This window comes from Erithacus rubecula (genome assembly GCF_903797595.1).
Source record: "Erithacus rubecula genome assembly, chromosome: 3".
Classification (NCBI taxonomy): domain Eukaryota; kingdom Metazoa; phylum Chordata; class Aves; order Passeriformes; family Muscicapidae; genus Erithacus; species Erithacus rubecula.
In genome coordinates this window covers 14,062,062-14,080,171 of record NC_136689.1, presented here as the reverse complement: position 1 = coordinate 14,080,171, position 18,110 = coordinate 14,062,062, and the positions used below count along the sequence as shown (strand labels likewise).

Sequence of the window (18,110 nt, the reverse complement as noted above, 5' to 3'; positions counted from 1 at the left end):
GTCCAGCATGATGATGGCATTAATTCCTACTACTCTACTGTGCAGAGCAACAATAACTCCTGCCAATCTCCTGTGTTTGGGAGGGAGAAAAGGGTGGGGAAGAATGTCAGGCTGTTAGCATAGTTTTCTAGACTTATTTCAAATATTTATTGAGCCTGTTAACAAAGACAAAATGAGCCAGAGTCCTTGTCAAAGAGAAGGCTTGACTCCTTTTGTTGCCCTTGTGCCATTATGTAATGCAAAGTTACATAGGAGTGGGTTAGAAAGATAACTTCCATGTTCTGTGGTCCTAATGGCTCTTCATACTACTTATTGAACACTTGAAACCAAAATGTAAACTGAACAGGTTGTATTTAAAATCATAGTTCCACAAGGTATTTTCATGTTCACATTGCTGTTGAGGGCTTTGCTTTTCTCCCATCTCTGACATCCTAAATTAGTAATTGTATGTGTTTCTAAAAGACTTGGAACCAAGGTACTTTCAGATGAAAATTTGTGATGATTTGGCTAAGCAAAATAATTCAAAAGAAGACCAGGATTCTTGTTAGATGATACAAGTCCTGAACTTTCTCCTTTTTCCTTCTATTTGGAAAGCTACATCCTTCCACTCCAAATCAATGTTTCTGGGCTTGGGACAGCATGTCAGTGGCAGCAGTGCCCTACTCCATGAGCTCCTTGGACCTTTCTTGTGTTACATTAAACCATGAAGTTTTCTTTCAAAGTATTAAACATTCAGTGGGCTCTGACTGTATAGACAGAAACAGTTATTTCATAAATATCTGAGAAGGAGTGATATACCTGTTTCAGCACAGGGTCTGATTTGGAGAACGTGTGTAACTTCTAAATGTCTGGGTTTTTTTGTCCCCTAGTGTTCTACTGCTACATTGAAGAGGTAAAAAAGCCCAGATGAGCATTCTACTAAGTTTTGGTACATGGATAGAGTAATATTACTGAACATAAGAAGCTTTGAAATTTAAAAAGCTTACATTCAGATGTAATAAACAGAATTGCAGAAGGCTGCATGTGTTAATTAGCTAGAAGATGTGGGGAGACAGGATGGGATGGAGCTGTAAGGAAGTAGTGTAAATACCTTTCTTCCCTATTTTGTTGTTGAGAGTGCTCTGAATTTGCTTGGATTGGATTCTCAGAAATCATAAACTTGTCAGAGATGTTTTTGCTCCAAACTGTCAGTGTAATTTTTTTTAAATTACTTCTTGTTTCTTTCTTTCTTTCTTTGGTCGCTTCATCTGTAATGTCTTGTAAGGGAATATCAGTTTTCACTAGGCACTACTTTATAATGTACAGGCTGAAAAGGAGCAGTACAGTATTCTTTTTCTGCCCTGTCTTTCAGGAAACAACTTCCTTGTGATGAAGTTTTGTCTATACTGTGTGTGGGGTTTTAATGTATGAGTTACCACGTCTCTGAGTCTTGTCAGCATCTTCTTTGCATAAGTTGCAAACAAGATATTTGTAGAGTTTCCCTGCAGCTGTCCTCTGTCTGTGCATGTAAGAAGCAAAATAAACTGGAAAATCTATATTTAAAACCCACCAACTGAATTGATACAGAGAGAATTCCTTCAGCCTACAATTAGTCTTTGGGGAGGACTGCTGTGAAAGCATGGCTCTTGTGAGGTGTGTTAGGAGATACAGAACTTGTGATTGGTTATTTGTACTGATGCAAGTTGCACTATGTAGGTTTAGTCATGTAATTAGTTAATCACACACATTTAACCATAAAAAGTCTTTTTGATGCTCGTTTTTAATTTTTTAATAAAATAAGCTCAGAACACTTGTCATTTTAGTATATCCTACATATCTACTCTGTTTCAGCAATAAGCAGATGTTTTAAGAAGCTGATGGGATTGGTATTCAGTACAAAACTAAGCTATTGGTGATCCTGAATCAGAGCTTTTCCTGAAATTGTATACAAAGCAGAATTCTTCATATTCTCCATATTCCTCAAGATGTGAAAGCTGAGGGGTGAACTTGTGTGAAGGGATAACATTTTGGGATATAATTAAATGGAGATATGTTTTATCAGTCTTGACTTTTTGTGATGAGCATCTTCAGAGAACAGATTCTGTGATAAGAATCCATCCTTTGCATTGAACAAGTTCATTATGGCTTGTACTCAACCCTCTAATCTCTTCCCTGTCACGTATTTATCTAGTGCTTAAAATCTTTTTATCTGTGAGAAAATCCTAGTTTGTTTTTGTTTTATTTCATTGATAAAATTCTTTACAACTTCATAATCCATTTTCTTATGAGTGTTAATTGATGGCCGGAAAAACCTGATCCAGGCAATAACCCCTTATGCAAGGCTTGGGAAGAATAATTGGAACTGAAGTGAACACCAAGTGATGTCCCTTGAAACCCAAGGACTTCTGAAGTATAAATCTGCTTGTCTAATTCATCTATTTTAGGGGAAGATTGTTGTTCTCTTTATTGATGTTTAGGTTTTATTATCTTATTCAAGTTTGCAGTAGTATTCTCCAGATTGACATTAAAACCCCTTGTGCAGCCCACCTTCCCCATCCCCATATCTGTCTGTCTGTCCACACACAGAGAGTCACAGACGAATCTTTTAACTCTTCATTGTTGCATGCAGATTTGTCTGTGGGGGTATTATGCCTCTGGGAGTGTGTGTGTGAGTCTGAGAAAACAGATTTTAAAGACAAATTTAATTTTTTTATTGCTGGATGCGAAAGTCATCTCTGCAATGATAAAAGTTTCATCCTTTAAAGTATATTGCTTTTGCAGAAATATCTCTTACATCAGTTCTCAGCTGGAGGATTAACTTTTTTTATACAACCAGTGTATTTAAGCTTCAAATGGTAAAGTTTTTCTGTTAATCTTCAGTCATTAGTAAATTACAGGGTAGGAGAAGAGAGAATTTACCTCTTTTGGCCAGATTCAGAACTATAGAATGGTTCACATGCTGATCTTTGCTTGCAAGTAGTATTTAAGGGCTTTTGGGAATTTGTCAACAACTACTTGTATGCAGTGATCTTAGACACTTTGTAGCTTACTTTACATTTACATTTTTTCATTTGGTTTGGTACCAGTTGTTCATTGTTTTAAGGTGCTTAAAAATTCAATCCTGATTCTTCAGGAAGTTTCATGCTGTTTCAAAGAGCATTATACTGTCAGTTGTGCTATCTTGACCTGGAGACTTGTACAGAAATATTTATGCAAGACTTTCCTCAATCTATACAACAAACTGGGGCATTGTTTGTGCTGGATCTGTATTGGAGTCTCCTTTCTGGGGACTCCACTCTCACCCTTGTCATCTCTCTCATGTTGGCCCTTTTAACTGCATGCTAAATAAATTATTTTAAGATTACTGTGGTTTCTTTTTACAACTAGTATGTGGTTTAAGGTAAATGCTTCCCTCCTTTGTTAATTTAATCTAGGAGTTGAGGTCTTTTATGCTGGTTATTACTTTGAGAACTTCAGTGATGGGACTGTTTTAGAGTTTTGGGTAAGTGAGCAGTGTGAATTGATCAAGAATTACAAACTTAAGCAGCAGTGATAATTATTAAGTATAAGTAAGGCAATTCTTTAAGCAGATATTTACTCTAGGTAATTAAACAAACTGTGAGACTCACATTGAGGAAGCATTCTAGCTGATCACATCTTGGCTGAGATTTCATATTTAAAAAATAAAAGTAAAATGTCTTCTAGTTTCTTGTGGGAGTTTATCCTGCTGGAAATGCACATGGTATTGGGTAATACAGTTCAAGTGCTAAGCTGCTGAGGCCAATAACTGATGTTAATGTGCCTTATGGAGGTGGTATGCAGATTTCTACTGTCATGAGTAGTAATTGCCATGTTATAACTCTTGTCCTGGTTTCAGCAGTAAGTGGCTGCTTGTAAATATTGCAGATTTGGATCTTTCACATAGAACTCTATAGACACTATTTGCTTTAAAATATTGTGTTTATTCTGTTTTACCTGTGAGTTCTTGCTTGGTTTTTTGTTAGATACCAAATAAATAGTCCGTTAGGAGAAAGGCCTGTATATGCACAGTACTCTTATTTTACTTCTTAATGCTTATGTGTAGCATGCAAACAGATTTTTATTCTAATTAAGTATTATCCTACATTTTTATTATTAAACTATTTTATTATTAAAGGCAAGTAAAGAAAAATTAGTACTTCAGGTTCTTGAGTTACACATCAATATGTTCTGTGTCCTGTATACTTCCCCTACATGGACACTTGTCAGGGGCTGTAGCAAGTTAAATAAGGCATTTCAGTAGAAATCAGAAAGGTCAGGTAGAAGAAGGGACTTAAAATACTTTATAGGTAAAGAGTGCTACCTTTTCAAAAATCCTGTTATACACTTGACAAGATGTGGATGCCACTGTAGTATCCAGATTTTTTTTGGTCTCTTCAGACAAACACATTTTTAAGAAAACTTTTATTATTTTATTTCCTACTCTTTCCCCCTCCCTCCTGTGCCCTTTCTGAAAGCATTCCTAACCTCTGGTTGCAAAATGCAATTCTATTGTTAACTTATTTCTAAATATTTATAAAATTGTTTTGTAAAATGTCCAGTTACTGCTCTTGATACTCTGAAATATCTGTATTCCTCCTATGCAAGTTGAAAGGGAAAATCCCCCAGCCCCTGAAAAAGGATCATGCTTTCTCCTTGTCCTCCTTTGAATTAATTTAGAGGAAATTCTGAGAACTAAACATTTAGATTCTAACACCACAGTTTTTATTTTCTTCATGCTTTCATATTAGAGATGGAAAGAAATTTTGCAGACATATGGCCAGTTGAAGACTTCCAGCTTTTAAATAGGAACCAACATCACTCAAGAAACCACTATCAACTAGAATAGGTGTCCATGGCAGTAGGTAAAGAAGCATCATTAAACATGTGTTTGAATTTAAATAGTTAAGTGGAGGTGTCAAAACATGCACTATAATGAATGCTAAAGAACAGTACAATACAGCTGAGGCACACATTGCATTAATTTTCTGATTACATGACTGTTTGCAATTATTATGACAAGTAAAAGAAAGTGAAATATAAATGGGGAGGAAGAATAGATAGTAAATTCATATATGTTTAAAAAAGTTAAATTTAAAACAACTGACTTATTACTCTGAACTTGGAGACAAAAAAATCAAGGAGATGTTTAAAGCATAATATAGAATAAGAACCTCTGCGTGAGCAAAGGTTTAGTGCCAAACTATTTAGGATATTTCATATTAAAAAATGAAAGGTACTAGAGAATGATCATGCTATCTTACTCAGAATGAATTATTCAAAATTTGTATTTATCGTCAATCTGTGGATAAGAGAAATTCTTCTGGCTTCTTGTCAGTAGAAAAATGTTAATTTTTGTCCTACATCTCCATTGTGTCCTGGTTACTTGGCCCCTGAAAGAGAGTGAAGTTACCATAAGCTGCCTGTAGTGTTTACTCCTGTCTGTTAAAATTCAATTTATACTTTTGTCAATTTTATAATCTGAATTCTAGACTTGAGCCCCTCATAAATTAGCAACATTCTTTCAGTCTTCTCTCCTGATCTACAGATTCTAACCCTCTTGTGTTCATGTATAGATCCAATCTTGTAGTTTTTTTGGGTCTGGTTTTTTTGTGGTTTGGTTTTTGAGGGTGTGTGTAATAAATAGTTTTGCCTATTCTTAGTTCCATATCAAATGTCCCATGGCCTGCATTCAAAACCTCAGAGCTGGGATCTTGTTATTACTTGTGCAGGAAGACCACAGGATGATTTTGTGTGGGGCTTGTGTCAAGACCTTGGATGTGCCAAAGGTTGTGCTGTGTTGTTGGTGTGAAGCTGCTTTGGAGTGTCAGAGCAGGGCACCCACTGCTCTGTGCCCTGCAACTGCTCTGTCCCTGCCAGTGCCTGGTAATTTCTAATGAACCAGCTTTGGCAGCCTCTGTTTCTTGCAGTAGATGATGAATCTTTGTGTATTGTGTTTGAAAAAGGCATGATAGACTGAGGCTAAGGCATGAGCCAAATGAAAAACAAAAAATAAAAAAATCTGTATCCTGGTAGGAAAAGAAAAAGATTAGTGGTGAGTTTCTTCTACAGAAATGCAAGTAAAGGCATACAGCAGAATAGGTGTGCTTTGGTTGACTTTCAAACATTATTTTTTAATGCTGCTTTTGGTCTCTAAAGCTACTCTCTAATTTTCTGAACTGGAGGCCATCAATAGTTTCTATTGGAACTGATCTGCTGTTATAATTACCAGTGTTTATCATCGAGTGAATTGGCTTGCTTATTCAGTGACTTAGCTTTATATCTAATGGAATTTTCTTTTAATAAGTAAAAAATTTAGAAATACTCTTAATGAAAATACGCATTTCAGAAGTGAGAGGGAAAATAGCAATGCACCTTGGTGCCAGGCAGCTTGGAAAATCTGATAGAATAATGTTTTCCTAACTTGTTTACCAGGCAATTGAGAGAGTATTTTTCCTTAATCTGGAAATTATATTGGAGTTTTCTGCATGGTAAACATTTCCTGCTTCTAAAATGGATTGATGAATAGTAGTTCTGATAAGGATTATGGGGTTTAATGAATACATTATAGTTCTTCATACATTCAAACAACTGCTGAAAATCTTCACCTGAGACTTCAGTATTCAAGCCTTGATTCAGAATATTTGAAAATGTAAAATTCAGTTTCTTCAGCTTCAAGATATTCTGTCAAAATATTTGTATATTTGTTACCTTTGATGTATAATAAGTGTCAAGGCTTGGCTTTGAATGTCTTTAATTTTATTGTCATTTTTACTTAAGATTGCTTTGATTTGAGTAGGGTTGTTTTGGTTTCACTTTAAGGATGTGAGTAATCCCTTCACATTTTGCCTCATAATATGAAGAAACCAAAGAAAATTTTTAAATGCATGTGAATGAGAAAGACTGAAAATATAATTCTGTAAAAATTACAGTAGATAATAAATGTTTTAAATTACTCTCTAAGCATCTTTGTAAGAAGGGCTGGGGGTGCTTTTGTAGTTAGTTTAATTTCAGTGAGCACTACCGAGATGCATAAAAGTGCTTCTTGTTTTTGTGGTTTATGACTCTTGTTAAGATTTTTTATTCTATAAAGCTGTCCCTAGAGTACTTTATGTACACACAGAGACTTGTGTATCTTCTCTGTTAGGTGACATGACCTTATACTTCTTTTGACAGTGCAGCCTGACACTTGCAGGATTCAGGTTAAACATGTTTGCAATGTATTGATCTTTAAATCTCTTAGTAATGTATCTGATGATACAGATGTTGATGGTATTAGGAACTAAAATTTCTGTTTCAGTCATTATTTCCCATCAGTCAATACTGGCCTGGATAACATTGAATGAAGATGGACATTTCTGTAGATATTTCTAATATGAAATTCTAGTTGCATGTGTCAGTAGGAGATACGATTTTAAAATAAAATAAAGAATATGCATTGTTAGTGCACCTGACTCATATTCTTGCATCTTCTGTGCTTCTATTAAAAAATAAACTAATCTTTTTTAATGCCCAAACTTAACCCAAATGAATTTGTTTTCAGACGGAGTTTTTCATTTGGTTGTAAACATTGTTGAGTTCTCACAAACCAAAGTATCTTATAGCATAGTACACAATGGGGAAAAATTATAATATATGTAATTAGGTACTTACAGTGGAGAGTGCAGCATATAAGTGAGCTGCAGAAGTGCAAAAATAAAAGCTGTGATTGCTGAAAGGGGGGTGATAGAGCTTTCACTTCAGGCTGCTGTTGTGCTCTGGCATTAATATGCAAATAAATGCACATATGCACAATCACATCGTCCCCAGCTGAACTTTGTTGTCCCCTCAAGGTCACAATAAAATCATTGCCCACAGTGATTGTATTCACAGATAATATGATTTGAAGGATCTGGAGGTGCCTTTTAAATTACACTGCATGACTGGCAGATTCCAGAAAGATCAAAGAAATGCTTGGTCCTCCTTTTAGAGAAGGTGATAAGTTTGTGCAAGAAGTTGCCAGTATCTCAGTACACAATATGACGCTTTCATTAGACAGCAGAAATATCCTGGGCAGATTGTTGGAGAGCTTGCAAGGGGAAGTGGTTTTGACTTTTCCTAAACCATGTACTGAACCCAAATGAAGATACTGGATATCCTGTTACTGAGGAATTACTCCAACAGGAATCAGGCTAACTTCATTCCTGCAGGAATGTTTCATTCGTCCAAAACAAATGAAGTAGTTGTGTTGAAGACCCCTCCCCACCCTCAACTGGGATGTCTGTAAGAATGTTCCTTAAAACTAAAAAGAAATGGAAAGGGGCAGCCCAGAGTAGTGTGATTTTTCTTGAAGCCTTGAAATCACCACATAACCTGCAAGTGGTTGACTTGTGTGAAAGATCAAGAGAGTTTGTGTGATTGGATGGTGCAGCAAATGGAAGTACAGAAGGAGGAAGATAACCTTTCCTCATAAAGTTCAAATGGTGCCCAGCATTGAGAATAGGAAATGTATTAGGTTCTAGTAGGCTTAATCCAAAAACACTAGAGGAGGGCCAAACCAAGAGTCTGGGGAACAATTTACAAGGTGCCTGAAAACTATTAAAGCCTGCTTTTTTCAAGCATCTGAAACAAGAAGCTTTCTGTAATACTAGAAACTGATTAATGTATGGAAGTGGCACTTGAAGAAAATAGGATCACAGAACAGAAAAAGCAATGCCTTTAGGTGAGTGTGTTCACAGCACAGGCGGTTGCAGAAGTTCACTTCAGTCCAGCTCTGCTCTCTTGCAAAAGGAAACTGCCTTGAAACAGGTTGTGAAGAGTTTGGGGTGGGGGAGTGAGCAGCCCCCTAGGTAACATGTATTCTTCCTTATGGCTGACATGAGAATGAAATCACTGAGCAATCTGTGGCATTCAGTACATTTGTTGCTCAGGACAGCTTCATATTGGGGCAGCTGGGAGGGAGGGTACAGCTTGGGGTGAGCCCAGAGAGTTCCAGACCTGCAGGTTTCACACTCCTGATTTCTCTAAAAGTGTCACAGGGCTGGTGAGGGCCAAGAGGGATATGCACTTGACATGGTTAGCCAAAACCCTTATGAAAGATTCTTAAATGCTTTAGACAGAGAAATTAATTTAAAATTGAGGGTACCAGAAAAAGGGAGTAGTGATGAAATAGGATATTGACAGAAATACAGAAAACTTTTGCTGTTCAGTAAATTATCTGGAAAAGGGTGTGGAGAGAAAAAAGAGTAACTTTGTAAATGATGTGATGTTATTCAGGGTCATGGGAACAAGGGTGATGTGGAATTACAGAGAGATTTCATGCTGGAATAGCAAAAGGGACAAATGAAATTCAATGTTTTAAAAACTCTGATATTGAAGCAGAGTACTTGTCCTATGATAAAGGACAAATAGCTGGTCTATGATTCCTAATGCATGCATCAAAAGAATAGACAGTTGTCTCATCTTTCAGAGAGACTAAAATACTAATATATAAAATTTTTCAACAGAAATTCATGCAAAAAAAAGAATTGTGCTGTAGCAGCTAGAACAAGAAAATAGATATTAAATCTAGTACTATTTAAACTGGGGATTTTTTCTTCTTACAAATAAAGTAGTGTTTTGAGCAAGAAATTTATGAGAAGTAGAATCATTGTTCAAAGGAGGTGGAATGACATAATGAACATTTGAAATGGCAAATAGAGTATAGATACAGATAAAATAAAAAGCAGAATTGGAAAACAGTTGGGCTTAGATGAAATTGCCATTTCATTTATGCAGTTTATTACTCCATGTTTTGGAACCAAATATTAATTAATTTTAACAGCTGATTGTGAGATCAAGTATGTAAAATCCATTTTTTTAAAAGTACAAAATCAGCTGATGTAAATTGTGTAACTGTTCCTAATGTTAGGGAAAACTTCATAAGCATATAAACAATTGAAGAGAGCAAACCAGAGTGAAACCTGGCACATATTCTGGTAGCAGTGTTCCTGAATTCTCTTATGGTTTTAATTTTTGTGTAAAACATTTATTTGAGGCAAATGATCCTGGATACTGCAGTTGTGATTAGTTTCTGTCTCCAAGGAAATCAATACCATAACACACCATTAAACTAAACCAAAACTGCAATACGGGCACACTGAAAAGGTTTCTATAGTTCATTATGGATCAGATTATCATATTTACCAAATTATGTAAAGAGAAAATATCAACAACATTTCATCTAGTCTGTAGCCAGCATAATCTAATTTAAAATGAATGTGATACAAAAACCAGTGCAGAACAGGAAAGAACAATGAAAGGAAAAATTACAATCTAAGGGGCAAGTGTAATGCAAGGAGGAAGAAAAATGCTGCAGTATAGTTGCTTTACCTGGTTGCTGCTACTTCTCTTGTAAGAAGAACCAAAAGAACAGATTAATTCCCTGTCAAATCAAATTTTCCCCCTGAGACTACATATAACATTAAAAATGGGAACAGTGGATTTTCAGCAACTTTCCATCTGAACCAGAGTGCAGCAGACTCCAGAGACTCCATCTAGCTGCTGTAAATTCTTTCTTTTTCAAGATAAGACATACCATTCTGCAACATTCCATCTTCATGAGAAGACTTCTTTTAAATTATATTCTCTGTTCAGTCTTCAACTGCAGGAATAGATTTTTTTTGTTTCAAATGAAACACACCCACTCTAAATATGCAATATGTGTTGGATTCCAGTCTTTCTCTGGGTTTATTTTTCATCTTAGTTCAAACCTTGGAGACCAAGCTTTTCCATTGAGCTCAAGAGGATGCATGCACACGTAAAAAGGAGAAAATACGTCAGCAATTCTGTTCATTTATATTTATTCTCTAGAAGAGATTGACAGGTTTGGAAATTTATTTTAGACAAAGGGTGACTATATTTTTCAGATAAATTCATCCTTAGTCATGCCATTGATATGTATATGAAGTGTCACCATCACCTTTTCTTTATTCCCAATGTAGAAGAGTTCCCTATGTAACATTCATTTGTTCTTGACTTTTTGCAAATCTGTGGATTTTCTGGCTGAGAAACAAATGCTTATATCTGACCAGAAAAGGATTGTTTTTAAAAACTGCTGGGTTTTTCCTGGTAATTTTAGTTGTTAAACTTTAGCAGCAAAACAAGCTTTTAATGCTTTAAGTGGGCTGTGAACATAATTTACCACTTTGAGTTTAATTAATTGTTGATATCCGAATCTTGTCAAATGTAATTTGCTTTGAAAGAAGCGAGACAGCAAATGGAGTACCTGGAGACTGTAGTCTAGGATTTGGAGGCCTTGTTCTATTTTAAAAAATAAAAGAGCTCTTGAGGCAAGACCCCTTTAAATTCCTGTCCTTTTTGATTTATATGTTCTTATATCTTAAGCAGTTTTAACTTTTATTGCTCTAAGTGAACACTCAGAGGTTAAAAAATTGCAAGCTATGTAGTTAATTTGTTAATCTCACTACTTTTCTGCTTTAGTCTGTCTTTTCTCTCCAAACCCAGATTCTTCACTGAATGTATGTGGATGTATGTATATGGGTAATTGCTTTTAGGTTTCTGATAACTTGCATTTTTTTCCACATAACTCAGGTTTCAGTGCAGATGTGTGGTATATATTTAATGGAAAATTAGTCACAGCAGTTTTCCACCTTGTTGTTCCATGTATTGCTTTGAATCTTGCAGTGTAATGTTCAACACTATTCAGAAATAAGAAGTATTTCTAAATAGGTATTTGTAATACTTCGCAACTGTCTTTTTTCACAATGCTGCTTTGAGGTGCAATTTTGAAGGGAAGGTTTTCTATCAGTTTTGGGTGACTTTTTTACATTCTTAAATACTTCAATGTTTAACTTGTGCAATATCAAGAGTAGCTCCCACTAGCATAGCTGCAGCTGATTATTTAGTACGTGTTTGCTTTAGAAGAAAATTCAGGTGGATAGCTGAAAAAAATGGAGAAAGTAGCGTAATTAATGAGGTTTAAATAACTTTGGTCTGAATCACTTGCTTGGCATCAATAGAGAGTCTGTAGCAAAGACAGGAATAGCATATGGTTATATGAGCAAGAGACTGTCTTGCTGCAGTTCTGGTATCATTCACAACTTTGCAAGTTCTGCAGTAAATAAACCAAAGATGCAACAGTCACTGACAGTTCCCCATTCTTTCCCAGTGGAGATACATCCTCTACACTGAAGGGTAATACAGTTTTGTTGGGAAAGGCCACATAAATAATAGTTGCATATGGCTTTATTTTCATATGGGGTGGGAAAAGTGGAATTTAACAGCCTGAACTGACACTTTTGTGTGTCAGTTGAATGAACTGACATGTTCATTCTGTCAGCCTGTCTGCAGTTGATCAGCAAGTTGTGAACTCTTGAATTCCCCATGGAATTGTGGCCTGGGCTGTTGCTGCTGGTTCCACTGACTGCTGTAGAAGAGGAGAAGGTGTATGTTGCTAGCAAGCTGTATAACCTTTGCCAAGAGAGAAGACAGCAGTTAGGAGTCAGACATTCCACTTGAAAAAGTTCTGAAAAACATAGAAGCTTCTCTCTTTTCTGCAGCTCTAAGAATGAAAATTTCTCTTTCCCTATTTGCTTTCGTTCTTCCTACCCACCCCTGCTCCATCTTTGAATGTTTGACTAGTCTTGTTCATGATATCCAACTGCATTATTCAGTTCATTTGTCAATCATTTTCTCTTCATTCAGTCTGTATCAATATCTTCATGGGAACTTACCTGATTCCCTTCTCCTTTTTTTCTGACTACCATTCTTTATTTCCTTCCTTGGACCCTTTTGTAATTTTTCTCCTTTTTGCTCTGTTCCATCTTCTTCTGCTCCCATCTCACCAGTGTCTATCAGAAGAAATGGAAAAGAGCTACATGAATGTGCCTTCTTCCCTCTGTCTTTTAGTACCTTTATGTTGTCTCTCTGTCCCCTCCTTTGCATTTCCAGTTTCCCAGCTCTGTGATAATCCCTTCTTGTGCCTTTCTCTCTGTTTCCAGTTTTCCCACTTTTTCAGCATCCTCATTCTAATTCTTCATCCAACTGCTTGTTAGTCCATCACCTGCCATTTTTCTCACTGTCTCTTAGTTAATTACCTGTCTTCCATGATTTGGTTTTCCATTGACCTTCCCTCCAGTTCTCACTGTTCTTGCCGACTCAAATCCTCCCTTGCCAGTTTCCTGCAGCTTCCTGCTCACCGTGTCTGCTACAATCTACGTTTTTTCCTTTTCCTCACTTCATTCATGCCCTTTGCATTCTAATCACATTTTCCTTTCTATGTTGCCTAGGTGTCAGCACAGAGTAGTTGAAAGCTGAGGAGAAACTTTCTGGCTTCTGGATTGTATTTTCAGTGCTTACCTAATCAAAGAGCTAAAACTGTAGGGAAAATTCTTTTTTTGAAAAGACCAACTTTATCCTTGAAGTCATGGTTGTCAAAGAAAGAAAGAAAACTTCCTTGGTAAAATTCCTAAACTTATTCCAGTGCTGCTGTGGCAGTATTTTCCACATCATGTCAGTGCACAAAAGATACTCATTTGTTGGGGTTGTATCTATATACTGTATAAAACAGTTTGGGTGCTGTAACTTGGAAACTTTTACTCTGAGGAAAATGGAGCACTGAGACCTCTGACAGTATTGAGGGTGTCCATAGTTTTTACACAGCTTAGCTGGTAAAGTTGAAAAGACCTACTGAAACTTGCTGTGTGGTGGTGTGGGTCTCAACTATTTTCATTGTCATTAGTATGTACAAACTTTTTATTCCCACAGTGCCTTTGAAATGTATTTTAGGCCAATTCTAGAGGATGAAAACAGTAAAATGCAATTCCTATCCTGTAAATTGCACATTGTTAAACATATCAGGCTCTGTCTACTAAGTGTACAGGTGCCACTGTGCTCAAAGATGAAATGTCAGTGTGTGTGCACATGTACTTTGCTCAGGTTTTAAAATATTTTCTGTATTCAGGTTTCTTGAAATGACTTTAGCTATTTTATGACAAATTAGCTTCATGTTGAGTATTTGCCTCAAATTAGACAATATGTCAAAACTCTAATAAAGTATTTATCATTTAATCTATATCATATATAATATCATATCTAACAAAGCTGGCTGATGTCACTTTTTATTAGAAAATGAAAACAAAGTGTTCTAATAGCAACTGGAATGTTGAACACTCTTTAAATTTCATTCTAGCCTGCATAACTTTAAATAACTCTTGTGCAATAACAATAAATGTCTTGGTTCCTTATTGCACTTTTAGAAGTAGCAGCTATCCCTTAACCATGACAAGGTAATTAAAGCCTCTCTTCTGCCTCTTGATCACAGCTGTCCCTTTGCTCTCCCACCCTTACCAGTGAGAGTGTGCACTTCCACCAGAAACAAACTAGTCAAGTTTGGTCAAGGAGTAAGATATTTGATGTCTTTTAAGATAGAAATTATGTATCAAAACTGTTGCCTTGTTTTTTGCAACTCAGTCATCAAATCTGATTATAAGGACTGTGTGCCCTGAATCAGAGTAAGACTCTGGCTAGGGATTGTCCTTCACTGGTTCTCTGTATGGTTTTTGGGGTCCCTCTGGGAGGGAGGGTCTGTTCATACCTTCTGCTTCCAGGCTCCACAGAGATTCCTATGTGATGGAGGCTTTTCTGCATGGACCATTCTGGCGTGGACTTTGCTTTTTTGTGTTTGAGGGCTCCAAGGTGACCAATAGCTCTCTACCTTCATATCAAAAAATCTTTTCCAAAACTATTCTGAGCCACCAGTCTTTCACCAAAACCACCTTAGAACCTGAAACCTTGCTGAGAAGCTGCAGCACAATCCCCATCCTGCACACAGGCCTCAAGACCCCCTTTCTGTGCCATGTGCTAGAGAGCCCATGAACTGGATTTTAATAGCCTTGGTGGGTCCCGTGCTGCTTGTCTATCCCACCTGCTGCAGAAGTTGAGCACTCCAATTTTCCATCTTGGGTAAGTCTTCCTGGACTCACATTCTGGGCAGAGGACCACTGGGTGTCATCCACCAGCTCCTTGGACACCTTCAAGGATCAGTGGGTGTTGGCAGTGCTTGGCATCTCCTCATAATTCATCTTCCAGCCTCCAAATCCTGGCAGGTATTTGATTTGTTGTTCATCTCTGAACAGATGAGCTGTTTGGCTTTGCAGCATAAATGGAGAAAAATGTAAAAGATTTAGTTAGTAAGAACTAATTGCAGATGCTAAGAGAACATTGTGAAAAAAGAATAGCAAACTATCCACATTGAGTAGTGTGGCTCAGTGGCTCCAGTAACTACCCAAATCAAAATGTCTACATACAATAAAAGTCAAGCAATATTTTATATATATGCTCTGTGGAATGTCTTCTATATGATCTAGTATTCCCCATTTGCTCTACAAAGTGTTCTCGTCATCCCTCTGTAAATTTCTATTTAGATCTTCTGGGGTTTTCTTCTTTTTTATTTCACTCTGCTTTTTTAAAAAATTGTTGGTTTTTGCTTATTGGGAGAAATTTTGCAGTGACAAAGCAATAGTAATAACATCTATTTTGTATAGTAGTAAATTATCTGAAATGCTATTTACTTTGTTTTTAATGGCTAACAACCAGTATCTCTACCTGAACTGTCACACACTTCATAACTGCTTTGTGTAGTGTGTTAAAATAAGCAGCAATTTTTACATACTTGGAGTTTGATCTGTGTAAACATGAAACAACTATTATGAAATGTACTGAAAACATTCTCAGTAACTTAAGCACTCAATATGTGGATGATTGCAAAGGTTTTCATTTTCTGTATTAATGCTACCATATGAAAATTGATTTCCACGTTTACCTTTTTATTTTAGAAGCTTCATTATCACAGTTTTGGTTTTTACCAACAGCCCATAGCAGTAGTTGAAAGGCATTTGATGTGGTTGTTTCTATATGGCTTTATTGGAATTACACTTGCTTTTACCCAAGTTTCACTATGTGTAAAACTAGTTTAGCATTTCACTGCTCTGGTTTTTAGGTTCATCCCCTTAAATTCAAGGTGTTTGTATGTGTGTATGTATTTTTTTATGATTATGGCTTTTTAAATATTTAATTTCTGAAAGTAAAACTGTTGTCCTGTGACACATAGGGGAAAAAAACCCCAACCATTTAGACCATTACATAAAAATTAAAAACCACTTTGTCATTTCTGCTTTGGTATGTTAGATTTGTTCCATTTCTGGATTTCTCTGCCTCTTTATTAAGGCTGTACTATATATATACATATATATGTGTGTGTATTTTTTCTCTGTCTTTTGGTTGCAATTTCAATGAATCAGGAAGAAAAAACACTCCTTTTCCTGATGGTAGGTAGCAAGAGGATTTTTGGCATGGTACATGAGCTGGAATTGGATGTTACAAGTGAAGTGACAAACAATCTTGAGGAAGTAGATTATTTGATTTTTTCCTATTTATAAGTTTCATGCTGTTTTAAATTAAGTACACCTGTAAAACGGAAAAGGAATGTATTTTAGTGCACTTCCTAGAGAAAATACAGAGCATTTTTAATTAGTGTGATGACTAGTCAGCTTAGTCTGTTCTGTTCTGCTTGGAAATTTTGCTAATTTTTGTTTTTCTTAACACCACTTAATTCTTCCTTTCTGTTTGGGTCTCTCTGACCTGCAAGAATCAATACTCTCCTTCCCCTGTTTTTCAGTGTTTACTTTTACATTATGGCACTAAAGCATGACCCCTTGAGATCCTTCCTGCCCAGCATAAGCTGATATGTCACAGATTGCTTAGGGAAGAAGAGTTAGAAGGATCCTGTTTGGGTTTGTGTTTTGTGTTGTTGGTTTGTTTTTTCTTTCCTTGGAACAGCTTCAGCTTGTGAAAGTTGTCAGAGTTGCAGTTTTACTTTGCAAGTGGCACTTTGATTTAAATGTAAGTCTGGAAAACAGCAGGAAGCTGTGGTTAAAAATAGCTGTAAGTATTTCCTTATCTTCTAAAGTATTAATTGACAAAAATCTATACTGCCCTCATCTGTTCTTTTCCTTTCAATTCTTGAACATCTGCGTTACCAGATTTTTCTTTTAACAGCAGTTCCAGACTCTCAGATTTAATCTTAGATCCAATATCTGACTAATTATTTAAAGTAATAGTATTAAATGTGTGCTGCATTTGAATAACACATTACTGTGTAAAAGTAAGATTTTATTTCCTTTTTTTTTTTAATTGCTTTGTGAAAACTTTAGTCTGCATGCTGGAGTTTGTGCTGTTTTCCTTAGCACTCATGTCTCTATTAAAAATTCTTTTGTGCTGTGGAATGACTTTGCAAACTTTATGAAGTGAAATTTGAGCAATGATTTGTCTTAAGTTTGGAACACAGTGTTCTGTAAGGTTTCATTAAGACTTTTCATTTGCTTTTTAACTTGTATCTATGAAGAGAAAAGGTATCTGGAAGTTGCAAAAGGATGGTGAATTTAAGGCCAGGAGAGAAGGTTTTGATATGGCTGTAATTTACCCCTAAGGATACTCTACTTGGAATTCAGGGCTCTCAAGTGTGAGTTACAAATGTGTGCTGTTTTTAAGATTTAGTTCTCGTCACAGATCTGGTAAGTAAGGTGTGTACCATCTTGAACACTTAAATAATACAATTTTTTTTTACTACTAATCATAATAGCTCTTAGAATTTCAGAAATCCTCAAAATGATCATTTTTAGGTGTCGTTAATAACTATAAAAGTGAGTCCATTGCTGAAGAACCACTCTGTTCAGCAAGATTTTGCTACTGAACCTCAGACATGAATGTGGGTCTCTTTAGCATGATTTCTTTAACTGATTATAATCTTGGAATAGCATCTAAAAAGAAAAATAAAACAACAAGAGTTTTAAAAACTGTGGAGAAACTGCCTGCAAATGAATTATCCCAAACCTGCATGCACTTAAGAAAAGGCTTGGTGTAATATTTTTTAATTGAATATTAAATTCTGTGTGCCTGTCACATTACTTTGATATTTTGTTAACCTCTTTGAGTTCTGTGGGTTAAAGTAAAGGAACTGTAAAGAGATGACCTGGAAACTAGCTGATGGGGAAGAGAAGGCTCTAAGGAAAGGATCAAGGAGCAGGTTCTAGCTCCTTGCCAGGGCTGATATCAACTGAGGCTGTTGGGAAAAG

At 36.1% G+C, this 18,110-nt stretch overlaps 1 protein-coding gene across 5 annotated transcripts in view; it reads left to right on the top strand.

Annotated features, from left to right (window-relative positions):
* Positions 1–18,110, top strand: part of ZEB1 (zinc finger E-box binding homeobox 1) — a 116,330-nt gene that overhangs the window by 44,514 nt on the left and 53,706 nt on the right. The gene's annotated exons all lie outside the window — the stretch shown is intronic.